Source organism: Bactrocera oleae, chromosome 2 (assembly GCF_042242935.1).
Source record: "Bactrocera oleae isolate idBacOlea1 chromosome 2, idBacOlea1, whole genome shotgun sequence".
NCBI lineage: Eukaryota > Metazoa > Arthropoda > Insecta > Diptera > Tephritidae > Bactrocera > Bactrocera oleae.
This window is the reverse complement of record NC_091536.1, coordinates 14,948,242-14,965,199: the sequence shown is the minus strand read 5'-3', so window position 1 is coordinate 14,965,199 and position 16,958 is coordinate 14,948,242.

The following is a 16,958-nucleotide window of genomic DNA, read 5'->3' as shown; positions in this document are numbered from 1 at the left end:
CTATTTCCTTAAGACATTTCTTGATTCGGTCGGTAAAAATTAAATAAAAAATAGTAATTTGAAAATATCGTTACTTTAATACTGCGTCACCTTGGCATATTCAACCATCCGGGTAGATGAAACCTTTAGAAGAAGCTTTATGTTTGCCAAGCAGTGGCATACAACGCGAAAATTCTAAAATGAAATTAAATTTCTGAACGGATTGCATTAAAAATGGATTCCATAATCCTATATTACCAAAAAATAAATACTGCTTATTGAAGTGCATATGAATGTACATGTTTTTGAGCGAGTATAATATTCGCATCTGCTCACCTGAGCACATCTGACGGGCATAGCAATAACTTTCTCTTAAAACATATATTTTTGTTTAAAATTTCAAATTATATAATCCCATTTATTTAGTGCACAAAGTTTTTCCACTAACTGACAGCCAAAGCCATCCTGCATAATCATCAATCAGGCCAACCTGTGTGCGTTACTCACGCCATCATATTTCATTCGAATTTAAAGTGCAATGCTGAGACCGACGAACAGCAGACTCCTAGCGATGGGTAGAGAAATTTTGCCGTCATGTAGTACCAAATATCAAAAGTCTGGCCACAGTTGATGCTGAATGACCCCAGAAAGAGTCAGTGAAGCGTTTGATTTGTGTTGACAGCATATTATTGCGAGTGGCGTTTGTGCGGTGCTTTCGCTCTAATAAAAATGTATTAAAGCATTGATTTTTATTATACCCACAGGCATTTTCTATTTGCATTCGCTTTAGTTGCTGTTGCTGTGGCAGCAATTGTTCATCTCAAGGACAGAGAACTTTTCCAAATATTATTTGCATATAAATTCATGCTGGGTTCTTTGCGGTAGTTTGTAGTGGAACGGACCGTTTGTCTGTGTGTCGATTGTTGGCTTTCGATTAAAAAATCTGAAAATCAATATTATAAGCATAGTTTCGTTTAAATTATTGCCTGCGCGAGTGAAATAAATTTATAAGAAATCATAGGTGATTTTTTTCAATTACCATATAGGTATAACTGTAATGTCTGTGTTTGGACTGCTTTTTTCGAGCTGTTTAAGTTCGACAAAATAAGTTCGACAAAGTTCGAAAATGTGTATGTTAGGTATATGGGAATTTAGGGAAGTATTAATCCTATTCAAACCACTTTTGACACAAGGATATATTATTATCAAAAAAAAAAACATTTTCTCCAAATTTCATTATATATCTGACAGATTGACAGATATTTTCAGTATCTGGGGTGCTTGAATAGTTATACTTTTAGTCCAATTTTGAACATTTTTAGACATCAGATGGCATACCTTAAAGGAAATATTTGCGCAAAAATTTATCCGATATTTTTAATTTGTGCTTGATTTGTGTACTGGAAAATAAAAAAATTAGAACGAATTTAAAGTTGTGTTATATGAAAGATTAATATCCGATTACGCCCATTTTCGCACTGTTATATAGGAATGCCAAATAACCTTATGTACCAAATTTGGTTGAAATTGGTTATGTAGGTTATTAACTAAATGTGGGCGGTGCATCTCCCATTGTCCAATTTTGACACCTGCTCCTATTAAACCCTTTTGTACCATCTCCGATGTAAATTTAATGTCTCTAACGCATTATGTTATTGGTTTATCAATAGTGGGCGTGGTTATCATCCGATTTCATTCTTACGGAGGTGGTGTCAAAACGGTATGTCCATCTTCAAAGTCTTCCTCACTTTTTGCCAGGGAACACGTGTACCAAATTTCGTTAAGTTATCTCAATTTTTACTCAAGTTATCGCTTGCACAGACGAGCAGACAGAGAGACATTCGGAATTTAATAATCCTGATTATTCATATACTTGTATACATAACTCCATATCTATCTAGATTAGCTTTAGGTGATACAAACCGTTAGGTGAACAAAACTAGTATACTCTATAGCAGCATGTCGCAGGAAAATAAAAAGTTAAAAGAAGAAGTAATACTGAATGGTTTCTTAAAGGAAATGCTCAGATTTTAATTTGTATTTAATCTCTTTTTCTCTCTCTCCGTTTGTGGGGAAATATTAACAATAGTGTTGGTAGTAGTTAAGCCGATATACTCATATTAAAACTGATGTCCGTGGTTTCACGAATGCCTGGTGATCAGAGTTGAGTATATACGATGCGTCAAGCACACGCTCATATTTCATTGATCGTGCACGAGTAAGCACCAAAATCAATTATTAAAAAAACTTTAGTGCGTTAGTTAAACAAGGGGAATCACATTGCTATCACATTAATTTATTACCAGAAAACAAAGTATACTTAGCACTTATATATTGTATGTGTACATATACACATATTGTATATTATGCATGTGTATATATGCAAAAATAGTGTGTGCATTTTGTGCTCTTGACCAAAGTTTTATTGCATGAGTAAACCATATGAGCAATTAAATAACCGATTGAATTAATAAAAATATCATACATACCTACATACAAGTATATACATATTTTATATGTGTGTAGTACTTTTATATATGCGAGCGCAATTCGAGCTCTAAATAGCAGTTAAAGCAAAGCGAAAAGCCAAACAAAATACATTGTATGGTGTATACATCTAGTTGCATATTTCTACATAACATATGTATATATGTTAATTGCAAGTAGTCCATTTAGAAAGTGGCGAAGGGGTTGACTATTGAAATATTTGTGTATTTAAGTAGCGGATGTTTTTTTTTATTTTAGACGTGTGGTTTTCAATGGGCCAATACTTTTTTCAGAGTTGATCGTTTTGACAGCCATTATTTGATTTATACTCAATTTGACGAGCCATTTCATAAAGCACACACTTACTCTAAAACTACGTTTACAAATCGTGCAAATTTATAACCAAAACAAGTAAGGAAGGGCTAAGTTCGGATGTAACTGAACATTTTATACTCTCGCAAAGTCAAATGGTATACTCGTTTGAGATCAGATAGAATTGAAAATGGTGTTATATGGGAAAAAGGCGTGATTGTAGTCCGATTTCGCCTATTTTCGCACTATGACATATAAATATAAAAATAACGTTATGCACCGAATTTGGTTGAAATCATTTAATCAGATCTCAAGATATGGGTTTTCACCTAAAAGTAGGCTGTGCCACGCCCACTGTCTAAGTTTGGCTCGATCCCTTCAAAGTCATCTCATACCATCCCAGAGATAAAATTTAAAGTCTCTGGCGTGTTTAGTGCTTGATTTATCGCGCTTTTAGTAGTTTTTAATCGTACCGTTATATGGGGAGTGGACGAAGTTGCCACCCGATTTCACTCATTTTCACACTGTAGGTAGAGATTCTAAAAACATTTCCACTGAATTTTGTTATTATAGCATTAACGGTTTAGGAGATATGCATATTAAACCTATTAGGGGCGGGACCACGCCCACTTTATAAAAAAATTTTAACTGCAGATGCCTCTCCCTAATGGGATCCTGTGTACCAAGTAACAGTCTTGTATCTTGTTGTGGAGCTTAGTTATGGCAATTTGTTTGTTTTTGAATAATGGAGTTTTGTGGGCGTGGCAGTGGTCTGATTACGCCCATCTACATTATCTGCCGTCTCACGGTACAAAGAAACATGTCTACCAAGTTTCATAAAGATATCTCAATTTTTACTCAAGTTAGAGCTTGCACGGGCGGACGGTCGGATGGACGGACGGACAGACAGTCACTCGGATTTCAACTCGTCTCTTCATCCTGATCATTTATATATACATAACCCTATATCTAACTCGATTAGTTTTAGGTGATACAAACAACCGTTAGGTGAACAAAACTATTATACTCTGTAGCAACAGGTTGCGAGAGTATAACAAGAAAAACCGTTAATTTCGGTTGCAGCGAAGCTATAATACCCTTCACAATTACAAAGGTTTCTTACGAGAACTTGATTCCGATCGTTCAGTTTGTATGTTAGCTATATGCTATCGCATTATTGCCTTAAAGAATAATCTATGCCAAATTTCGTGAAGATACTTCGGCATCGCAAGATAATTTTGTTTAGAAATTATACACATTTTTGCTCTAATTGGTACGATAATAAACAAAATTAGAATGGATAATAAGGCAAAACCATTACCAGAGAGTCACTCTTTGGTGTGCTCTACATATGGGCAGTGGGAATCATTAGTCGATGGGAAACGCTGTAGAGCCATGTTTAATGAATTTTTCGTGTCTGATGTGGAGGATGTTGATGTGGACGACATTTAGTTTCAACGTTATATGCCGCTAAACTCTTTTTATTACGGTTATTTGAAGTCGATTGTCTTTGCAGCTAAATCCGAGCCGATTGACGCCTTGTAAGAGAATATTCGCGGCGTTATTGCTAACATACGGCCCCAATTAGTGTAAAGGTGGTCGAAAATTGTGCCTCTCGGCTGGAGTTAGTTTTTTAAACTTAATGGCGAACTCTCAAAGCTCAATTCTTGGTCATAACATTAGATTATATACATTTAAATCTTCATGACAATCACATGTCAATAAAAAATCATTCTTTTTAATTTTTTAAGTAAATATAGGTGTATCTATTAATGCTTTAATAAATTACAAAAAAAAATTTTATGATTTAAAACGTTTTAAAGTATCAATTTATCATAAATTTTTTATGCCAAACGTGATTGCAAATTAACATACAATTTATAGTAATAATTATTTAATGGACATTTTTTTATAAAATATATTTTGACGAGGAAATATTTAAAAATAAAATTGTTTTTTAGTAAACAAAAAAGAGTCAGTCAATATTGCTGAAATAGCTTTTAAATTCGCGGAAATTATTTACGAAAAGGTGTTATGATTTTTGCCTTCACGAAGTAAAAATATGAAACCAATTATGTTGCATAAACATCGGTGTAAAGGTATACCCTTATTCGTAACAAAATACATACAAAATTGCATAGGTAATAGCGTGTATTAATTATTTGTATAGTTCTAATACTAAGTACATGAGGAAACAAATCGCAATTAAACATAAGTGTTTACATGAAAAAGTGTATTTATGTAGGTGGGGGTTTTTTAAAAAAAAAAAGGATTTTTTTTCGCTTTGTAATTTGAAAAATAGGTTCTTAGCCACCTCTATGGAAATCACTCCAATTAAGTGCTATTAATTATAACGGCAAGATGCTCCGCCTTACAGTTTCGTCTCATAGATTGTGTAGGAAATTTAATGCTTTAGAAAATTATCTAGAAATGGTAATTTTCTTGGCCCACGCTAACGCAAGTCTATGTATTGCATATTAAAAATGTTTACCGTTTGACTGATTCACTGGTATTTTAAATAAATACAGCTGTAAATGCCTTTGACATCTACGAAACCAAAAGTAAATAAATATTTCAACAATTTATTTACAAGTTCTTGCCTCTTAAGTTGCAACATTTTGCTGCCTCACATATCGAGTTAGTAAGTGATTGCTTATTTATTTAATAATTACACTCATTAACTAATTACCCGTATATGTAGAGAAACTTAAATGAGGCTGGCATAGGGCCTTCTTATACGTGTATTGACAAATAAGCAAGTTGAGTTCAGATGAATCGAATTATTAGTTAATTGATGTGTTTGAACTTAATGATGCTGAATAAAATGTTGACAGTAAAAGGCGGGACCCATAACCGACTGCACTCGTACGGAAGGAGTATGGCTAATATCACACAATTTCGGAACCGATTCTAGGTCGTTTTCATAAATATTTGGCATTACAACAAATGTGCACTAGTTAGCATTAAGATATCTCACATAGTCAATGTTATATAATGGATTACGATAGATAGTAGCGCCAGGTATAAAAACAAATTAAGTTTAATTATCCTCATATTCGATATATAATATATTATTACGTGAACTTAATATCCGATTGTGACTATTTTTGAATAAGTGTTGGCACTTAACTGCAGTACACGTTTTGCTCAGTTTCTTTACTATAATTTTCTTCATTTTCATTCCCTGAACAGTGTCCATACATTAAGTTTGCCATAAAGTTTGTAACACCAAAAAGGAAACGTTCGAGACTTTATAAAGCATTTATTTATTTACATATATAATAACGTTTACGATTTTTCCAAAATGTAGATAGCATTTGTAAGGAAAAATGTTGTATTTATAGAAAAGCAATTGTTTTGTTATAGCTGACGTTTATCTAATACTTGCTCCAGTCTGCCGCATCGTCTGTTATAACCCGACATATTCGATGGCAACTTGCAACTAAATTTTCCGCATATTCCATGAAAAGCGACGGACAGTGGCAAAACAACACCAACAACAATATTACTTCACCCAAACCCTTAAGAAATAAGCGTCACTTAACGATCCCGTACGTGTTAATATGCATCGTGTGGCGATTGCCATTGAAATGTGAATAAAATTAAACATGAGAAACAGAAGAATTTAATCTAAAGAAGAAGAACAAATAACAAACTGAGGTAAGTGGAGAAAACAAATCAACGAATAATGTTGGTAAGTGACGCAAAATCGCTAATAAAGCATTGCATGCAGCAAATTGGCAAGTACCAAATAGAAAAGGTGGCAAAACAAATAAAAAAATGTTGAAACGCAAGCCCACACACACACAGTTACAAACATATACGAGTACCGGTGCACACAAGCGCACAAGTAGCTCGCGAAAACACGGCGATAATTCATTTTTATTAGAGTCAACATGGCAGAAACAACGACAGCGAACAACACCAACAACAATGCAACATGTCGCGAAATAAAGAAAGTAAAACCACAAAAGTGTATTCGCGCTGACAACAACAGCGCACCAGTGACGTTGGACACTACGCCATAAAGCTGCAACGATAAATGATGACACAAGGAAAGTTGTAGTGCCAGAGGAAGCCAACAATGTCAATGTTGTCAGCGGTTACTACCTGCTGGTGATGCTGATGGCGTTGTTGGCATTGTTGTCGACGCGCAAATAGCAGTGGCATGACCTCCAGGCGATTGCAAGTGTTAGGAACGTGTCGCAGGAAGTTAGGTAACTCATCATGCATGTATTGTTGCCTTGCACTTGAAGATTTGATGTACCCTTTGCGCATGTTAAAATCGCGAATATCGACAGACGAATTGACACGATGTTAATAACGGCATTTATGTGCATTCGACAGGCGCGTCTGACGGTGAAAACCTATAAAGGGTGAAGGTTGGTACGTATAAAAAATTACACTAAATTGATGTATTGAAGTTATGCTGCAGGAATTATTTTGATAAGTGTTTTTATTGCTATTGGCGACTTCATAAAGAATGGCAACAGCATAAAGTACTACATTGGCTGAAAATTCTTTGTATTACCAACAATGGAAAAACATATTTTTCCATCATAAGTTCGCTGTAATATCGAAGGTATTAGCTAACCAATTTTAAACTATATATTGAGAACTTTTGTGATCGCAGGCTTACTTGGATAGGTGTCAGTAGATCGGTGCGCTCAACCAACCTGATGTCAGCTGTGACTTGCTGCAGTAAGTTTGAAGGCTAAAGTTGCCAACGACGATAACAAAAATGATTTCTATATATATTTATATATATATATATAAAAAAAAAAAAATTCTTGAGTAATCAGAAAAATTTTAATTTTTGAGTCAAACGCAAATTTTTAAAAACAGATAGCAAGGAAGGGCTGAGCTCCGACATTTTATACTCTTGCAACTTGCAAGGATCAAAGCTCGGCGAAATGTCGCGAAAGAATTCAATATTCATTATTCGAAGAAATCGTGAATAAATTACAACGAAATTTACTAGATTCCTTATATAGAGGGCCATTAACTTAAACTTTACTTTATGGCTGTATTTTAACTCACGTCTGCTAAAATTTTAATGAAAACATCTTCAACTGGTATGTGATATTAACGCGATCGAAGATTCTAAATTTAATATATATTTAGTTGATGTGTAAAACGTCAATCAGTGGATCAGAATTCATTATATTAGGGATATGAGGTTTAGACCAAGCTATAGACCTTACTCTTTTGGAAAACTTATCTATCCAATTTAATTAAAATGGCACACTTTGACCAACCTGCACAATTTGAAGTCAGATAAGTAGAAAGACGGAAATCATTATACGGGGTATATTAGGTAGAGAGAAAGGGACGAGCTGATTGCATTAATTTGGAAATTGCGTAGGTATACTTGTGCACGTATTTCGAGGAAATTTTGAAATATATAATTTACACGCTGAACGACATATTCGCCATAAAAATTGTTAGAAAAGCGAAAATCATTGTAAGTAATATATGGAAGTTGGAGGTAGTATCCACCCGATTTTTATAAATTTTTGCCAATGCTTTTAAAATGCCACAGACTACTAAAATGGTCCCAGGATTTGCATTAAGGTACCGCACCTACCATCACCAATCATATGGAGTAAAGTCAGCCGGATGTTCGAAAATCCTGATATTTGTTATTACAAGTAGTTTTACTATTTATTTGCTCAGCGCTAAACTGGCAGCGGAAAAATCAGCAGGTAAGCGGTACTCTGGAGTGCTCCCTGTTAGAAGATAAGTTTATGATGCTTAAGTAATTTGATAAGCATTTCGCCTATTTCTTGGAATAAATATAAAGACCTGACTTGACTAGCAAGGCAGATGTTGAAACCTGCAAACATTTTAGTTTCAAATTATGTTATCCAGAACTCATTCATTCATAATTCTAATAACACTCTTTGTTGCCATATCTTAAATTTAAATTTATTAATTGAAGAAGTTTCATTAAGTGGATTGACTTACTAGTTTTATTATTTCTAAATCACGCATATATATGAAAATCAATATACTGCCTACTCTTTGTTGAAGTATCTACTTTATATATTTACTACCGCAAATAACTTCCTCATATTCGTATCATAGGAAGAGAAGGATATCTATTGTGGGCAGCGTTTAACTGATGGACATTTGATGAGTGATTGGTAGTCCCAAACGTTTCGCAAGTCTAAAAATATGGAATATAGTCATTACAAAAATTTACACATACATATAATTCGGATAAGTAGCCAATAGATACTCAACTGAACTCTCGCTTCGAGTCTTTGTGAACAGTATTCAATATATTGGTGTATGTATGTACTCTCACATTTTAAATTCTGTATGTAATTTATGCTCTTTTTCAATCTAGATATACCATTGGTTCAACAATGAAAACTACGCACACGCCTCAACCGAATATGACACGAGTGTAAATGAAGGTTTTTCAAAAGCAGACTGAACCAACATTATGTCCGATGGTCGACCTAAATTTCTTAGTTAGCGATAGCCTCACTTGTTACAAGGATATAAGCTGACCCCGATATTATGTACAAAATCACATTTTTTTATCAAAAATTTTTGATTTCTACCTTGAAACACAAATAACACTTCAAAAATCTTCATTTTAATACCATCTGGTGGTATAAGATCGAGAACCGTGCCTACGTAAGTATGTCAAAAAATGGAGATGTCTGCCAAATGAGCGACATTGTGACGTCAAGATAGTTCAGCGACTTTGAATTTTGATTCTTCAGAATATAGTTATACAAGAACTTACTCCAGCTATGAATGTATTTAATACGGACTAGGTAAAGCTTACAAAGCTGAAGAAGAACTTCAGTATATTAATATAACTTTTTTAATCTCCAAAATAGTATATATAGAGCAACACATTTTGGTTACAGATTTGCTCACTTTTACAAAGAATTTAGAATTACACATATCAAAATTAAAATTTTTGATTTACGTCAACTTGCCGAAAGAATGCCATAACAAACCTCATCAAAGCGATTTACACATTGGTCATTTATTAATCTCCTATGCAAAAATTCTTTATTCAAGAGCTGTAGCCGTGGTCACGCTCATAGTATTGTGCAGTTGCCAGTAGAAATGTGCATTTGTGTTGGTATTTTTGAGCTAGAATTTGTATGGGCAAATTTCACGCAGATTTACGCAAAATATCTGCAGTAATTTAAAATGGAAAATATGGGATAAATGAAGCGTAAAACAATTTGCCCATAGGTATTTTGGTTTTAAGAATTTTAATGGTCTATTGCATTTGTCGGGTATTTTAAGCGAACGAGAGATTAGGCTTTGTTGTTCTTTACAGGTTTAGAAATTTAAATGAGGGTATTAATGTGATAGCGACGGATAGGTGAGGCAAGATATATGGAAGTCTGAAGAAAAGAGAAAAAAACGTCAATAATATGGCACTTGAGTTTTGAAAATAATTTATAAGATTTTGTGTTTCAATTCGATGCGTATTGTAGCAAAACGCCACATTAGTCGAACAGACAAAGAAGTGAACATAAAGAACACTTTTTTTTTCTTTTATATCATACATCTTCGAATCTCGAAATTTTACTCACTTAACTAATATAATCAGTGTTAAGCTAGCTGATAACCGACTTTTTTAATATTTTTTTTTGTAATGTTTTTCAAGTTCTTATAATATCAGCAAAGTTCTATGAAATTGGAGAGCGAACCACTACCTGGACTTATATGCTTAAGTTGTCATTATTGAACATAGACTCGAAGAAGTTTATGCCGAGAGTTTGTCCATAGTTCCTTCCTTTCAGTAAGACTACAAAGACAAGATAGCATTACTAGTTTAAACCTAGTCCTTTATTATATGGGGGTATGGTTCTATTCTATGAGGTGTGTTCAAAAAAATATAGGGAATTTTTAAGTTAAGGGGTTTGGAAAATCCAATTATATTTTTTTTTATTATGTTCATGTACATGCCCCTGAAGTACGATAAAATTTTCAGCTGTATACATTGCTTACTTTGTGTGTAGCAGTCGCTAAGGTTAGATGTGTTTTTATGAGCTTGGTGATTTTCGTTTGTTAAAAAAAATGGGTTAAATGATTTGTTCCTGAATTCTTGGTCAAAAGCAATTCCAAATAAATTTCCAAAAATTAAAATAACTTTAAAGTGCCGTCGTTTTACAAGCATAGATGGCATTAAAAGCGCAGCGCTTAATAACCTAAAGGCTAAAGACGATTGCGAAGCGCTGGCATAAGTGCATAATATCGAATGGGGACTGTTTTGAAGGCGACAACATTAATGTAGGCGATTGAGTATATATACATTTTTAATTTTTTTTTTAAACAAAAGTTCCCTTTATTTTTCGAATACACCTCGTAAGTTATGTAGGAAGCAAGCACTGATAAAGTAGCGAATGTTAAGGGTTTTTTTTGTTGTTGTTCAGAAAAATACTTTGAATACTTTTTTGTATTGTACTTAGAAAACATTAGTGTTAACAGATACCAGAAAACTAAATTATCAGCTGCTATAAGCTACCTAAAATATAATACTAGAAATATTTCTAGTTTTACAAAAATTTAGTATCAGCTTGTGCGAGAAAAGAAGTTGGGGGTTGTAAATATCAATAAAAGAAAGCATAGTAGTGTAAAATTAAAGCCATAGCACTCTATAATCTCTACTTTGCTAACATTTTTTGGGGTGTTAAAATACCAACCAAAAATTAAGAGGAAATTAAAAAAAAACACTCTTAGCTCGTATAATTACTTTACAATTTTTTTCGAAGTTTGGTAAATCCAAATATATGATATGGTTGGGTTCTCTCTATTGTGCAAATATCGTTTTTACCCATTTCTTCAATTTAAATTATTTTAACACAGAAGAGAAAAGAGGTATGGAGCATGAAAACGGGTTTTACACTTACGTAAAAGCAATGTGAGAATCATCTGTGGTGAAAAAATGTAAGTAAATTACGCAGATAAATTAAAAAGGACTAAAAAAAAAAAAGAAAAAACTAAAATAAAGCTCAAAACAAGTGCCAAAACTAAAAGAAACCTTCGCAATGAGCGAATTCACGAACGGTGGAGACAAACAAAATCGATGATTACGTCAACGCGGGCTGGTGCACAGCAGGTGCACGTGCATGAACAGCAATGAACGCGACTGGCTGACCGCCACTAGAGCGTGCTTTGTGGCATCAGGAAATGGCAACAGCTGTTGGATATCCTTGAAGTCACAAAGGAGAAGCACTCACAAGGAAAATGTCAAAAAAAAATTTTAAGAATTCTTTTATATCGGTTTTAATTTTTGTTTCGACACTTTTGCACCAACTTAAGAAAGTACAGCAGGTTGTTAAGCGATGCATATTGCTTTTTTTCTCTATTGCACGCATAAATTCTTTTATTTTCTTCACAAACTATTTAGCTCTTACTTTTTCTTATTTTCTCATTCGAAAGCGGTCACGTTTTACCACAAAAATAACTGTTGGAAATACCAAGGTTCTATGCTTGCAACAAAATAAAGTAATACCGAATTGCGCGAAGTAAAATAAGCAATTCCAAATAAACGTTAAGACTGAGTTGGTGATAATGCGTGGGTGTATAAGTGCTCCTAAAGGCACCTGCTATATCTTGCTAAGGTATGCGTGTTTAATTTTCTCATTGGTTAAGTTTAGGCAACGAAGAGTGTCATGCGTCAGTAAAAAGTTATTTTTCGGTGCATACTAGCGCAAGGGCGAATTTACTTAAATTTTTCAAATATCCCAACACAAATAAAGATGGATAACAAATTTTTTAATAATTTAAATGTTTAAATGAAAGAAACAAATGCTTTAGCTTGCAGTACCAAGCAAGGGAGCAGTCATAACACCGACACACACTTGCTAGGGGGCAAACGTTAGCCGCGGCGCTTAAAAGCTATGCTGCCGAACGCTAGAACCTACAATGTGGGCACCTTGGATTAACCAAAGGCACTAGCAAAAATTTTTATTTGCCTCCCTGCGGCCTGACTGCCGAGCAGTGGGTAGGAAGTTGGCAGAACTCTTGAAAAAAAAAACCATTAAACAAATAAAATCAAGCAAATAAGCAGCCGCAACTTCATGGCAGCATAATGAATTAAATAGTATGCAGAATATTAAGCGTGTGCGCATCTGTGTACATATAGGTGAGCTAATAAAATATGCAAATGCTTAGCTTATAAAAAAAATAAGCAGCATTATTTCCGCCACGTTGCATGAACTTGCTTTTACGAAAGCTAAGCAATTTCAACAACATTTCACCATTACCACAGCGAAGTCGCATTGGAAATTACGGAAACTGTAAAAAACCAAAAATTAATTTTGTTCTGTAGTATTTAGCGAATGCTTAGCAACTTCAATAGCCAAGCTATTTAAACAGGAAACATTGAATTAAAGCGGCGGAAAATCATCAGCGCATTTAGCGGTGGTCAAACGCGCGAGAAAGTACATGACCTCCGGCCAACACAAAATCGCATATACATAGCACACCTGATATGATATATTATATTTATAGTACATATATCTGAAAGTTGAGTAAGTTTTGGTATTTCAGTACTTTAAAGCGATAATATTATATTACTTTATTATTAGAAAAAAATTAAGTAAAAATAAAACAAAACATATCAAACGTATATCAGAGCTTGCCAAGATGCAACTCAAGGCTTGAAGCTTGAAGTTAACTTACGAATATTTAAATTTTATTTAAAACATATATCTTTACATTTCTGCCATCAATACAACAGCTTTAAATTTGTTGTTTTTTTGTTTACGATAGGCATTTTTATTTAACAGGTGCCGACCACCTGTGGTGCTGGTGTCTAGACGCAATTTGTATGCATCAAAAACACTCTAAGACTTCCAGCTTATGTAAGCAGATGCACTTTATTTGTGGTTACATAAATAGAAATGTAAAAAATAGATAAAATAATCAGCTACATACGAGAGAGTTTTTGTAAGTCGTTGACCTTGAGAAACGTTTTCATAGTAACTCGGTGCGGTCACACAATCTACTAAACTACCATGAAAAACATAACATTTTAATTTCGAATCAACTGCAGTTCATAGAGGAAAATAATATTTCGTATTCAAATATTTTTTATTGCTTTAAGAAACCTTTTAAACTTGGATTAAATCAAATTAAAATGACAAGTTTTATATACGAGTATAATTGTTTAAAATAAATGCTTTTATTGTGAAAAGAAAAATGCACTCATTGGCCACGCATACATACGCAAAAACTCTCTATAATCGTGCAATAAAAATGTGTTGGTTGTAATGAGCGCTATGCGCAATGATTTTCCTGTGGTTTGTTACAAAATTTAAGTAAATTGTAATACATTTGAAAAAAGCTTTCCAAAATATAATTGGTCAATGTAAGAATTGAGTGAAAGATATTTATATGCCATAACATACTATATCGTAAAAGGTGCTTACAATTCTGCTAGAGGCTTGATCAAACTTATTTTACTTTAAGAATTTTTCGGGTATTTTTTTGTTTTTTCTTTACACACTCCATAGATCTAACTCCGATGCTATGGAATTATAGTACCTACTTCTAGTTATTACACCACACTGGATGCGAAAGTAATTAGAGAAATTTTTTGTTGAAGAAAATATTTTCGGCATAACAAGGGCTTAACCCATTTAAATTAATAGTGAAAAAAACTCTTAAAAAATTGTATATATGGAAATAGTATACTAGAATACTTCCTTGAGATATAATTACTAGAGCCTGGTATTATAACTTCTATTGTTAAAATATGTAACTTTAGAATAATTAAAAAAGTTTGAACAAAATATTTTATTTTTTATAGGAAAAAACAAATTAAAAATAAAGAATTTTTTGCTCAAGGAATAACCATGTAACCACATACACGATGTTTTTCTTGTATTTATTGAAAACCAACTATATATCAGCAGATTTAGTCTCGCAACTTGTAATAAATGGAGTGTCGCCTATACCTAAAAGGTAGAGAAAACTATGTTGATAGCACTTTAAAAAAAAACTGGAAGAAACTTCTTTAGAGCCTTTTCTTTTTCGACTGACCTGTGAAGGTCTGACATAGAAAAATTAAAGCAATATCCCTAATTATTCGACCTTTGTTACTTTGATTTTTTAATGTACCATATACGAAGTATTAACCATGCCCGTTACAGCACCATACGAGTATGTTGGCTACTTCAATGCAAACTATAGCGAAATTTCAAAGCGTAAAGCAAAATGGTTCTTTAGCATATGAAATTTAGACATTTGAAATTAATTTCGTTTTATGGCATTTTAATTGTAAGAAAATCAACTATGCCATCACATTATTACGCTCTAACAACTTCCGCAAGTGAACTGCATTGTCAACACCAGCTACCCACACACGCACACACTTGCCGCAAGTCCAAACGCGCACAATGGAAACATTGTCAGTACAAGTGTATACATTTGCGGACAATGCAACGCGTTTTAATACAAACTGGCAGCCGGTTGATAATGCCACATACATACATGATACATAGACGTGTATACGTATTATATATTGCAAGAGGTGGCGCAGCACAGTGGTGGCCAAGCACGATATTGTCGTTGTCATTGCGACCGATTGAAATGAACGTTTTGTGGTATTTTGTAATTGTGGTACAACTCCTCTGACCCAAACCCGCTCCCATCGCCACTGCCACAACTACGCATTTGTTTGTGCAGCGTGGCACCGGGCGAAATGAAACACGCTGCTGTGTAACTCCATTTCAGCACGTTGCAAGTGTTAACTGCTTGCTTTTGTGCGGAATTCCATGAAATCCTCCCCGCAACTTAACGTTTTGCCACGTTTCGCTTAAAACAATCGCTGACCATGGCTGTAAGCGCTACTTTTGCTATTGCTACGATACGCATACACACACAGACAAACGCACTGACACACACACACACACATGCGTGTATAGTTTATCCAATTGTCCACATTCACTAGGCAGCTGGGCAGCACTACTGGTTATTGCTAGTCTCTGCGTGTGGCTGAGAAAAGTCAGTTTGCTTGATTGCATGTACTCGCGTACGCATATGAGTTACGAGCATGTAGCGAAACGCACTCGCTCACATGTACGGAATGTCTATTTCAATTGGTAGGAGTCCTAGTTCATAGTTCTACTTGTAGTACTAAGCCTCAATAACATCATACTAAGAACGTATCAGAGCGCCGACAGAGTCTTGTAGCGCTAGACAACAGGGTCTCGGTTAAGCGCTCGTCAATAATTAGCACTGTCCCCTCTGTGGGATCCTTCCGTGCGAAGAAACCATGAGCACCATTGAACTACTAAGCAATATTGATCTTGTGTAATTGGTAGGGACTTAACCTACACTTTTTCATTTTATGGGGATTGCTACAGCTTTGATGTTATACCATAAGTGAAGCGGACGAATTCGATATTAGCCTACTTAACAGAATTGTGATATGATCAGAGTGTTTCGTCGTTGCGTGGATCTTTTAAGGAGCCGCCGTTTCAATCGGCAAAATGAGACTGCTTTGATATTTAATCTAATATATTAATAATGTACGGAAGCTCCTTTTAAACAAGTTACGTGCTAGTGAACAATGGACTCAATCTGCTAACAGAAAGTGGACGGAAATGCTTTGTTTTCGAGTAAAGTTCACGCAGTCAATCAGTTTAGACCAGTCCGAAACTGGTCACATATTAATTTTCTAGAAACAGGACGAATTTGTAGACATCTGTAAAGGTGTATGCAGTTTGCAGTGTTCTTGTATGGGGATTTGCCTTTTGTCCGTTGCTATTGTTTAAGTGTTGCTTTTCCAGGAACGTTTGCATTTACATAAATATACTGATACCAGTAAAATTGCGGCTGTTTTACCAGCGTAGAGAAGAGCGGCACAGCGCTAACGAATATGTCATGTCACATTTATGTAGCGGGATCGCGCGTTTACACTCATACATATGTATATTAAACAAAAGTAACAGATGTGCAGGTGGAACAGCGCGAAAATTTTACCAAACTGTAATGCAAAATGTTTAAAATTCGTATCTAGCAAAGTATCTGAAAATGTAGAGAATTTAGAATTATTATATATACCAAGAGTGTAATATTCCGCCACATTTATAAGCCATTGAAGAAAAAGCGCAATTGGACAATTCTAATTTGCTCATAGTAAATCTCAAGTTTTTGAGGTATAATTAAAAACCCAGGGCAGTAATAGC